The 12,732-nt window shown below is 35.8% G+C and overlaps 1 protein-coding gene across 2 annotated transcripts in view; it reads right to left on the bottom strand.

The window, feature by feature from the left end:
* Nucleotides 1–12,732, bottom strand: part of macrod2 (mono-ADP ribosylhydrolase 2) — a 489,520-nt gene that overhangs the window by 205,923 nt on the left and 270,865 nt on the right. The window lies entirely within an intron of this gene.

The following is a 12,732-nucleotide window of genomic DNA, read 5'->3' as shown; positions in this document are numbered from 1 at the left end:
TCTTCATCACAGATGGAAGTTATTTAATACTTAAATACTTATATTTCGTTTGGATTAATATTATGTTAATGATACATATATAAACATTTGTTTTCCATAGTTTTTGTATTCATTTTATTAAAATTGTATATATATATATATATATATATATATATATATATATATATATATATATATATATATATATATATATATGTATATATATTTTTTTTTATATATATATATAATATTTTTATATATATATATATATATATATATATATATATATATATATATATATATATATTTTTTTTTTTTTTTTTTTTTTTTTTAATTGTATTACAGTAATTGTTATCAAGCAAAATATGTCAACTGCATAGGGAATCAAATCTGCCAAACTAATTGTTTCAGACAATAATTGTTGGCAATGTAGGTAGGCCATACTAGGTAGGTCCTATATCAAATATGGATTCAATTTTGAGGTTAAAAGAGAGGAAAAAGATATGCATATTTTAAACTTCAACAATGAACATGGCCGAAAAAAAGAATTAGGCTAACTTCCAAGACGTTTCATGCTGAGAGTTACAGTGTGTTATGGTGTTTTTGACCTGTGAGATAAGTGTAATAGCTATTGTGCCTGTGCAGAGACAGAAATCAAACAGCACCAACAGCTCTTGTGACTGAAGCGTGTGGCCTGTGCACAGCTGCTGATTGCTTTTGCATTTTATCAGGCTCAAACTAAACAGGCCCCGAATTTTCCCTCTTTGCTACTCCATTATCTGTGTTTATTTGTTTTTTTCTGTGTTTCTGGTCCTTTTTAATGATGCACTAGACGTGCATCCTTGACCACTGCAATGCATTTCACTGGTTTTTCAGTATCTTCTATGAGTTCAACTAAGCTTAAAGCTCACGAACATGGTTTTAAGGGATGTATAGGCTATTATGGAAATGGAGTGGAATTTGAAAAGAATCAATGTACTTTAATGGTGCTGAACACTCATAAAGACACTAACAGCTTTTGGAACAAGTGCAGCACAAAATGGGAGAATTGGATTATTTCATTGTATAATTCTTGTCAATATTTAGGAGCGTAAGCTAGGATATTGTTAATGTTGCTTGTAATAAGTATAAAAAAGCCTCCTGAGATTAAAATCAAAGAAACATAATACTAATAATTCTCATTTAGAAGTGATATCTTCCTCTGCAAGAAATCTTTCTGCAGCCCAGGAATAGCAGCAGCACTTCCAGATGTGAGAAATAGCTTCTATCTCTCATTAATCTTTAACCTTTTTATTCGCTTCCACACAATTCACCAAAAAATATGAAGCAAGCAAAAAATCCTTATTAAGGGATATAACAATAGGCCAAAGAAAAGCCCCCTGAGCCCTGTAAGTCCTGGAGCATGGAGCACGACGGAACATGTATAACAATTATCGGAGTAGACCACAGATTATACTTTCCAATTGAAGCACAAAATAGGCTGAAACAAAATTTATCACAACGTTTATACCATGAAATGTGAACTAAATTCTTTGTACAGAGATATAATGAAAATGATGAAGGTGAGGGGGGAGTATTTAGAGCATGAAATAACATTGAAAAATGTTGTCTGGCTGATTAGTTTCCTCTCTAAAATCTACTTCCTGCCAAAATGTCTCCCCGAAATGTGGACTGATGATCCTAGACAGGAACGATGGGGGGAACATGGGAGGCAAAGCAGCTGGATTTTTCCATGGCCCTGTCTGGATCAAGTCCACAGGCCCAAAATGTCTGTTATAAGGATGGGTCACCCCCCACAAAATAAAAAAAATAAAAACATAATTGAAAGTGTAATTCTAACCCTTAATGACATTACTTCCTCCTTGGAACACAAAAGAGGAAGCTTAACAGACATTTAGATGTTCCCATTTCCTCACGATGAAAGTTAATTGAGACCAATGGTTTCCAATAAAATTATCACTTGAAATCATCGATGGTAAAATCATCATGTAATGTCTAATTCTAACCTTTAATGACTTCCTTTCCTTCTTGAAACACAAAAGGGGAAGTTAAACATTTGTCAGATGCTCTTGTTTTCTTACAATGAAAGTGAATGGTGACCAAATTTTTCTAATTAAATCATCATTTGAAATAACCTTTTAATGTGTATAAAATACATAATAAATGTAAGGAAGGATATGAAATATGATATGATATGATATGATATGAAATATGATATATGATATATGATATGATATAATATGATATGATATATGATATGATATATGATATGATATGATATATGATATGATATATGATATATGATATATGATATATGATATATGATATGATATATGATATGATATATGATATGATATATGATATGATATATGATATATGATATATGATATATGATATATGATATGATATATGATATATGATATATGATATATGATATATGATATGATATATGATATGATATGATATATGATATATGATATTCTGTTGAAAATTTTTGAAGAAAAAAGGTTCAAAACAGCATAAAATAGTTTTTCTTTGTCAGGGGAATTAAACCAAACCATTTCTAACCCTACTAAAAATGTTGACACATGGAGTGACATTTTTACAAGCTTTGTCAAAGATCCAGTAATGTAGAAATGGGTCTATTTCTTGAAACTCTGTCCCTCCCTCCAAGTGCACGTGGTATATATCCAGAAGATTGCACGAATCCCTCACAAGCAGCACGTTCAGAGCCTGCTTTGTCAACAACCGTGCTGACCTCACAGTCCCTAATGGCTACTCTTCTTCAGGGACGGTGGGATTCAGCAATGAGCCTTTATCATTCTTCAAGTCTTGCCCACACCTGTTTAATCCAGCTCTGCTCTCCCAGGAGCATCATAACAACCCTGTCTACCTCCTCCAGCGGATGCAGCTGACCAGCTAAGCTCTGTGTTTTTCCAATGTTTACCCTTCTCTGGACTTGAACCGCATCGGCAAGTAAGGAACGGTGGAAAGAGTGGTGAGAGTAAGCATCTTTGGGGAGATGGAGAGAGCAAGAGAGATGATTTATTTCTTCGGCTGTAGATGTGAACAGAGGAGGGAGCCAAGAAGGTTTCACCAGGGCCCATAAAATGCCTGGAGGGGTAATTTATAGGTCCGGTTGTGGCTGTGTTAACTCAGCGGGCTTGGTGGAGAGGATTCATCTCTATATATGGGACAGTCCTCTCCACAGCAACTCACCCCTTTTCCCCATTCTCCTTCTCTCCTCCAATCTGTCATCAGAACAGGAGCCCTCGACTTGTCACTTGGCAGAACGCTAAACAAAATCAACAGAAAAGTTGAAAAGAGGCTAAACACTCATGGAAGTCCATAAATTAAACCTGGTGAACACAAACGGGAAAAAATGAAATAAAAATAAAGAATGAAAGGGAGAAATTAAATGTACATAAAAAAATCTGCTGCAGTTGCTATTGACGTGCAAAACCACCTAGAAGTATTGCTATTCTTCATAATAATATTTTATTAATGTTACAGTTCATTATTTCAAAAAAAAAAAAAAAAAATACACACACTATTCTGATTTTTAATCTGGACCTCTTTTGATAATTTGGTGATGTTCTATTTATGTAATTATTATAAGTAGTTACACCAATGTTAATCATTATTATCATTATTATTAACATTGTTCTTAAAAAGTGCTTTAATCCTGGTTGGTCAAAAACTAAAACATTTTAGACTAATTTTCATGTTGAATGCTTTTTGAAGTTAAATAGCCATGATAAACTGATTCTATGCACAGAAGAACATATTACTTTCAGAGATATCAAAAACACATGTAATGTTGCTATTATATTGCAAGTTGTACAACTACAAAATGTTTTGACAACAGCTCCATATAATTTTATTTTGACTATATTTTCATGTATTACTGATTATATGTTGAATTTAACACACTACTACTGTAATTTTGCCCTCCCACATTTCTTTAGTCATACATATTATTTTCTGCCATAATTTTTGCATAAAGAAAGCAATTAAGATACACTGATTTTCTTTATGTCACCCTTGTTAGTGAAGGTATAATTAATATCAGGCTGAACAAATTAAAGTTTCCATACTTCACACCTATACTCCAGAAACCTCCATTAATCTTAAAAATGTCTCAGAGAGATTATAAAAAACCCCTCTATCTTACCCTTTAAAGAGCAAGACTGAAAATTTTGAAATTCACAAGCAAATAATCTACCTAAATGTATGTACTGTAGCTAGTACCCAAAAGCCCTGCTCACTTTCCATGTAACTGTAAAAGCAATAGTAAGTGCAGTATAATGGCAATAATTCATCAAAGACACATAATTCTGGCTTGGAAAAGAGGGCTATACTAAAAGAAGACACAGTTCTCATTAACATTACAAAACACTGCCATTAGGGGTGGTTCCCTATTCTCAAACATGATAAACATCATTTCACTTCCCGTAAAACACATATGAACTAAACTGCCAGTTTTATAGGCTTCATCAAGGCTACAACCAAAACTTTAAAACCATTAATACAAGAAAATATGGGCTCACTGGTGAAACAAGACAACTAATGAAACAGAAGAAGAGATAAAGGAAAAAAAAAAAGAGATGTCGAATAAGATGCTAGTGTGAGAGAAACACTGTCAAGGGTTGATATTTAAGAGGAAGATGACTGTGGTTGGTGTGATTGCTTTAAGAGTTTACTAGCTGTGGCTGACGTCCAACAGATCCTTGGCTATGTTGAAGAGAAGTGTGTAGTTAACAGTAAAAGACAGTGTGGTGTTCCATGCGAGGTTACCACCCTGCTGTAGTGCTTGCATTTTCAGCAAAACAACGTACAAGGCCAGCCAGAAAGATGGGATGGACTATTTACAGAGCCTGGAGACAGAACCACACCGGAACACAGAAGGTGTGATGAGTGGATGAGTGAGATGGATAGAGCCACAGGCAGAATGATGGCTAGATAGATAGATAGATAGATCAATAGATAGATAGATCGGTCGATATATAGATAGAAAATGAAGTTGTAAAGGTCCAGCAAACAGCACAGCTAAACAATACATGCCTGATTCTCAACTGAATGAAGAGAGACAGATGGACAAACAAGCAACTAAACAAACAATATGTAAATGAGCGAACAACATAAAATCAGTTATATTTAGGGGCAGACATTCATCATTGTCACCCGGCACCGAATTACCCAGCATGCCCCAACATGTCCCATTTCTCTCCCATCATCTTTGTCCTGTTGGTTGATAGGCCACGCTTCCTCCGAGTTCATTTATAGCACATACTGTCACTTTTGAGCTATTTACTTATGGAAATGTCCCCTGGATTAAGCCGCTCTCCGACACGTTCCCTGGCTGACAAGTACCCTTCGAAAAATAGGCCCAGGCCTGCCTCATCAGATTCGAGCGGGTCGCGCTCACGACTTGCGGGAATGGCGATGTGAATTGCAGGATAGGACAGCTGAACTGGTTTGAAGGTGACCTTCTTTCATACTTGCATGACACCCAACTTCCTCTGTAAAAAGTGAATTGCTCAGCTCCAGTACAAGCAAGCTACCTATTGAGGGATCATAGACGAGCTCTCGACATGAAGGCTCTTCTAAAAGGCCAGTGAGTTATTTATGCTGCCATCTAATAAACCCTTCATTCAGCCAAATTATAATGCAGCATCATTTGCTTCACATAGAAGCATATATATCCGAGTTCATTGAAAATAAAGAATCCAAGATAGCAGACAGTGAGATAAATGCTGATAAAAAAATGCATTAATACATTTAGTTTGTGTATCATAGTTTTAAAAAAAACATCAATTAAAAATAAATAGCACAAAACAGCAAATTATTTCTGAATGATCATGTGACACTAGAGACTAGAATGATGACAAAAAATTCAAGTAAAAAAAGAAAGCAGTTACTAAAAAACGTAATAATATTCCACAATATTATAATTTTTACAGTATACATAAAAAATGCATAAATGGATAGACTGAGGAAACAAGAGTAACACTGCAGAGCTTTTGCAAACTAGTAAGCATACTCTCAGCTCATAGTTTTCTTTTAAAACTCCCTTAAACATTTTTGTTTGAATTGAAATTTCCCCAAAAAGTTTAAATGGCTACACAGAAGGTCAGGCTCCTGTTTGGAAGTGGCATTGTGTATAGAAGCAGAAACCTAATTTGGAATCCCCCCTCTCTAATGTAATCTATCAGAAACATGGGGAAGCACTTATTTTACTGTTGTGTTTTTGGGATAGGAACGGGTATAATGCCTTCTCCAAACACAGAAATAGAGGAAATGGGATGGCGCTTTAGAAAGCAGGTTTTACCCCAGCCAGGCTGAGACCGCCAGTCGCCCGAGTGTTTACAGAGACGGTTCTCTAAAAGCCATCCGCCCCGTGTCTAATATAATTCTCTTCATGCATTCGTGTACAAGCACAGAATTCCAAAAAGAATATGTGAAGGTAAACCCAGACCTAAAGAACGAGGAGACACTGACATTAGACTTCACACAAGCTAACATTTTGTAGCATGGCCGTTTATAATTCTAAGACTTTTTTCCCTCCATTAAAAGTAACCAATCAAGTGAGAAAGCATTACTGAGAATTGCTTTTTTTTTTTTTTTTTTGATTAGAGTCACCTCTGCGTAGTCATTCTGTGGGAAAAAAATCAGACTGGAGGAACTGGACATGATATGAAAGCTAAAAGCCGTAAGCGCAGTTATTTTATGTGGGAGGTTTTTATACTTGCACCTGAAAACCTGCTTTCGTGTTGCATTACTCAAATGAAGATGAATGAATTCAGTAAATTATTTTGATAATTCGTAAATTGAGGCCAGCAGCTGTTAATTTTATCTCCTCTTGCTCTCTCTCTCTCACGCACACACACACACACACACACACACTTACTGACATGATTAGCTAAACATGCTCTCGTCCTATCCAAAGGTAATAAACTGAAGATAGTGAAAATATGTACACATGGCAGAGTGTTCTGCAAAATGCAAAAGAAGGAAGATGGAGACAAGAAAACTGGGAAAGGAAAAAAAAGAATGAAGTGAGAGTGGAATAGTGAAAAACAGAGCAACGGGCCCACAGGGTTTTCGGATTGGCACCGAAATGTCTTTAGTAGTATGATTGACATAGCAGGCAGCCGTTTCCTCAGGGGCCAGGAGGCCCTCCTCTGTTTGTAATGAAATGTTGAAATGTTTAGCGGCGGTCTCTGTTTATATATGCAACCCAACTGGATCAGCAAATCCTCTTGTCAATCAAAGAATTGAAAAAATGCAAACCTAAGATTAATTACACATGTAGAATTTTTTTTATTTTTATGCACATACAAATAAATGTTTCTTTTAATTTAACTCTTATTATTCACTACATATTACCATATCAGCATAACCAACTGAATGAAAAGTAAATAAAATAAAATAAATAAATGTATAAACATTATAAAAAGTTTAATTAACAGTGGAAATTTGAACTGAATTCTTCTATGATATTAGCAGTGGTTACACTGCTCTTAAAATATATAGTGGTGGCCTGTTTTACTATTCACAAAATGTTATTATTGTATTATTCACTGCATATTAACTAAGCACAACCAACTGAATGAGAAAGTGGGAAATCAAATCAATAAATCAATACATTAAATAAATAAATAATAAAATAAAATTACATTTGTTTAATGGAATTATTTTATTTATTTTTCTATTTTTCATTGCCATTTTTCATTTTTCATTATCTAATCAGCATAAAAAATAAGTTGAATAAAAAAAAAAAAGTCAAATAAATCTCCCAGTTTAAAACTCAGATTAAACCTGAATAAAAATGTGCTTTTCCTGTATATTTTTGCCCTTTGATTTTAGTATGATTTTTTTTTTTTATTGTGTTTTGTAATAATAGTTATGTATTGCTTTGTATTTTATTGATTTTGCTGACTATGTTGTAGGGTGCCCTTGAGTGCCTCAAAGGTGCAAACAAACAAACAAACAACAACAATTATTAACAATTATTATTAAGTTTAAATTCTAAAAAAATATTTCTGCTTATAACTAGGTTTAAAAGAATTCATAGTGGACTTTTGCACTGTATTTGTATTAATATTAGCAGGGGTCACATTTGCTACTGCTAATAAAAGAAATACTCTATCATCATGTGCAAATGAGCTGCAGAGTAGACAGCCTAATGGAGTGTTTACTCTGTCAATACACGCAGTTTGGAGTGTCATACTGCAGTTTATGCACCTTGTTTGCCTTTGTGCATTGCGTCAGATCATCTCCCCGACGTGAGGCTCTTAGGAGAGCCATCATCAATAATTCTGAGTATCATAAGCATGACTATAATTACAGAACAAGAGGCAGCAAAAAGAGACAAAGGGGGGAGAAAAAAAGAGGTTCATGAAATGGCGCACCACGCGTCTGACACAACAAGAGGAAAAATGAGCAGGACTGCTGAGCAGAATTCACCGAGCTCAGTGCTGGATTTACCAACAGCAGAAGGAGGCTGTCACATCAGGTTAGTGCTGAATGTCTCTGCTTCACACAGGCCCCTGAGAGACTGCAGAGCGACCGGGCCGAGCCCACGCACACAACACTGCCGATGGAACCGCGAAGAGGCCCGAGCCCTGGGGCCAACTACCCACCACCCTGCCATCAAAGACCAACTGACAGCTTCAAAAGCCATCAGCGTAGGAGATGTAGGCTAAACAGATCAGGAGCAGGAATAGTAGAAAGACTGCTGATGATACAAATAAACTCAGATAGTGTAATGAGTAGAGCTGAAACAACGAATCGATTTAATCGATTAAAATCGATTATTAAAATAGTTGTCAACTAATTTAGTAATCGATTCGTCGCTAAATAAATTTTATTTGCCATAAGCGGCTCATTTCGTGCATATTTCAAATCTGCGGTGACCAAAGTGTGGCAGTAATGAGCCACCGGAGGTTTTACTCAGCCAGTACAGCAGGTGAAGTAGCGAATAGCCAATAGCTGGCCTCGTTTTATGTCACGTGCTTCCCGAACAGCGTCTCTGCAGCATTCAGCGGGAGTACTTTACTTTGAGCCTTCAAAATGAAGAGTAACCTGTAAACTCTGCACTACTGAACTGTTTAAGGGGCCGTTCACATATCGTGTCTTTTGCGTGCTCAAGTTCGTTATTTCCTATGTAGGCGTGCAGTATGCACTCTCATAATGGAAGCGACGCGGTCGCGACACGCACGCGGTGCGATGCGCCCGTTTTTCCAGGCGCGTCCACACCGCATCCATTTATCCTTTGCTGAAATTTCCGGGTCTTCATGGAGAGGGCACGTCATGGAGAGAGTACGTCATGGAGAGAGTACGTCATGGTTGCTTAGCAAAGGCAGACGCCTCAGGGGCGCTTCTGCCCGAGCGCTTTGGAAAGAAGGAGAAAGCGGCGCGACTAGCGTTTTCCACGCGTTTTTAGGTGCTATATGTGAACGGCCCCTAAGAATTTTATTTGTGCAGATTCTCCAGTACAAGGTTGTTTGCAAATGTTTAGTCGTAAAAGCTGATAACATTGCTTTTTACCAGTTAACATTTAAAGCTTTACAAACATGTTATGTGATCAGTTTGTCGTTTACCAGTTCATAATTCAGACTTGCAGCCTAATTATGACTGAATGAGAGAGGTAAATGTTTGAGTAGATTTAAAATGCACTTCTTTTCTAAGTATTCACTGCTCTTTTTCACACAGCAGGTTTTTTGTGTGTGTCCCAATTTTATTTTTCTGGACAACCTTCTGATGGATTTTACTTTAAATTGTGAGTTCCATTCAGGTTTCATGCCATTGGCACTTTTTTTCGAAGGATTGTTTACAATTTCACAGCATAAGCTATAAACCTTTTTCCCAGTAAATAATAAAATACAATGCACTGCAATTTTATTCTGTTTTATCCTTATACTTAGTGAAAATATGTTCTCAAAGATTCCTTAAGCTTTGTTTGGGATGTTAAACTACTTTAGGAGCTCTAAGGACTGCCATGGTGAAAACAATATTTGAAATCTCCTTGTGAATTTTGCTAGAGTATGGGTCAGTGTTTTGATTGCAGAAGAGTTCGACAAAGGATTACTAACATAATAAAACAACTCCAGGTATATTTTTGATGAGGATATGACAATGCAAAATGGTTAAAATCTCTTAATCTATGCTGAATGATAAAGACCCTTTATTAATAATTTACTTGGGGAAAAAATGGAAAAAACTAAAATATAAGTGCATAAACCGATTAATCGATTAATCGTAAAAATAATCGACAGATTAATCGATTATCAAAATAATCGTTAGTTGCAGCCCTAGTAATGAGCTACTAACATTAAACTGAAAAGGAAACAAGAAAGGAAACCTGAAAAGTCAAAACCAAGTTATTTTGAAAGCACTCTCATGACACTATTGCTGATGGCACAATTTAGGCCCCAACTCATGCTAAGCTTTTTAACTAAATAAGAACTTAATACATAAATAAATGTTTTATTTCTAACATGAATATAAATCTAGAACTAATACTAGAACTGCATAACTACAATTCTTAAAGGGATAGTTCACGCCCAAAAATTTAATTCTGTCTAAAATTACTCATCTCGTCCCAACCGGTAAAGAATTTCTTTCATCTTTAGAACAAAAATTAAGATATTTTACATGAAATCGAAGAGCTTTCTGATACTCCATAGACAGCATTGCAACTGACACGCTCAAGGCCCAAAAAGGTAGTAAGGACGTCGTTAAAATGATAATACTTTTTGTGTGCAAAGAAAACAATAATAACAACTTTATTCAACAATTTTAAACCACGATTCATAAAAGTACCCCCCAAAAAAACAAAACAATTATCCTTAATACTTTTCTGGGCTTTTGAACATTGTAGCTTCCTCGCTGTCTATGGAAGGTTGCATTTTGGGGTGAACTATCCCTTTAATAAATCTGAATCTTAACTACATTTGTACACAAGCAACAAAGCATTACACTAGTTATTTGGATTTCCAAATCTTTACCAACTTTGTCAGGATAAAAGACGTAAAATTCAAGCACAACTTTCATTTAAAGAGTATTTCAAGATATCTTCACTACTATTTTCATCAAAATAGTAAAAAAGAAAAACCAGTCCATGCAGTCCATCTGAACTCTGAACTACCTACAGACATTTAACACAGAACAACAATCCTGAAGGGCAAAGCTCCAGCCTGGCACTGAGCTGCCACTAAATAAATTCCATGCTAATAAAATGTGAAAAGCCATAGCCCTTATTACTGATAATGCATTTTGACGAGCTTAAAAAGAAGAGTGAATAAATAAACTGATGAATAAAAGAATTAATTAAATGAATGGCTATATAAAACTCCTTTTATTCGTTTTAATCTTTTAGCCATGCTTTAATTCAAGGTCAAGCCTGTAAACAGCCTCTCTGCTGAGGCAATATGAAATCCACCTATTGTGTTTTGTTCGTGTTAACTGGAGGACTGGGATCAGGATTGAAGCTCTTGCGCTGCAGGAGATATTTCCAGTCTAAACACGTTTGGAGTGATGCAACTGCGAGACATAACATGAAGAAAATGGCAAGGTTGTTTGTTTGCATCCAAAAGCTTTACAGAGTAAGCAAGTAATGGGGAGGTCTCTGTTACTTTAATCTGAATTCAGCGAGGACGGCACGAGCACAGCTGAGGGTTATCATGAAAACCATCACATTAATCTGTCAAGAGCCTAAAGAAACCTCAAGAAAAACAACACCCAGTCACCACTAACTACAGGCATGGGTGACCAAATGAGGAGTCTGCCAAAGTGTGCCAGACAAATTGCAGATCTTTAAAGATTTACACACATATGAAATTGTCTTTGTCATTTTTATTTTTTATATGAACAGCAAATTTGGCTTGCATACACACTACCTCCCAGTCAATCTAATATTATTATTTTATTATTACATTATTATAACCCGCAGGCCATGTTTTTGGTATCCCTGGTATACAGAAACGGGAAGAAGAAAAAGAAAACAAGCTATATGTGTGTTATCATATTAGTTTGCTTCACAGCCCAAGGAAAAGGCCTCATGGCAGAGACAATGGAAGAACACAGTGTTCTGGGTCATCTGAAATTGTGCTCGCAGCTTTGACTGTATCTCCATCTAGCTTCTGAACATGACTTCAGAGAACGTCTTTTGGATAATCAACACTAAAGCCACCCCAGACCAAATTCTGGCCCTGGATCAGTCAAAGGGATTGGAAAGGATCATTCTGTTCAAGTCTATGTGCTCAAGACGTTCCAAGGACCTGGATAGAAAACATCTGGATGAACTTTGTGTCTCATGACAAATAAAGACAAAAAGAGAGATTAGCAATACTATTACATTCGTTGCATAATTTAAGTAGATGTTTTAGTTCAGGACAGAAATATATGCCTTGTGGACGGCGCTTTCAAAATAATGTAAACAAATCATGAATATGATTAATAAAAATCGCCACAGTAATTATTATGACAATTAAAATTACCTTAATTTGCATACTGATTACATGCTGTCATAAACACTAAAGCGAAAAAACACCTAATCCCAAATGAAAATCAAGCATGTCTCTCATTTCTGTTTGTTATGAAAATTGATTTGACAAAAGGTGCTTTGGATCTGGCGCTGTAATCCACGCTTGCTGTGAGCCGCTTCAAAAACAAGCGCAACGAATGCATACAGCGAACGGCTTTCGCGGAAATGATAAAAAGGCAAACTCAAATGAAATAAATTAAACA

Source organism: Carassius auratus, chromosome 38, assembly GCF_003368295.1.
Source record: "Carassius auratus strain Wakin chromosome 38, ASM336829v1, whole genome shotgun sequence".
Lineage (NCBI taxonomy): Eukaryota > Metazoa > Chordata > Actinopteri > Cypriniformes > Cyprinidae > Carassius > Carassius auratus.
This window is presented reverse-complemented; position numbering and strand designations above follow the sequence as displayed.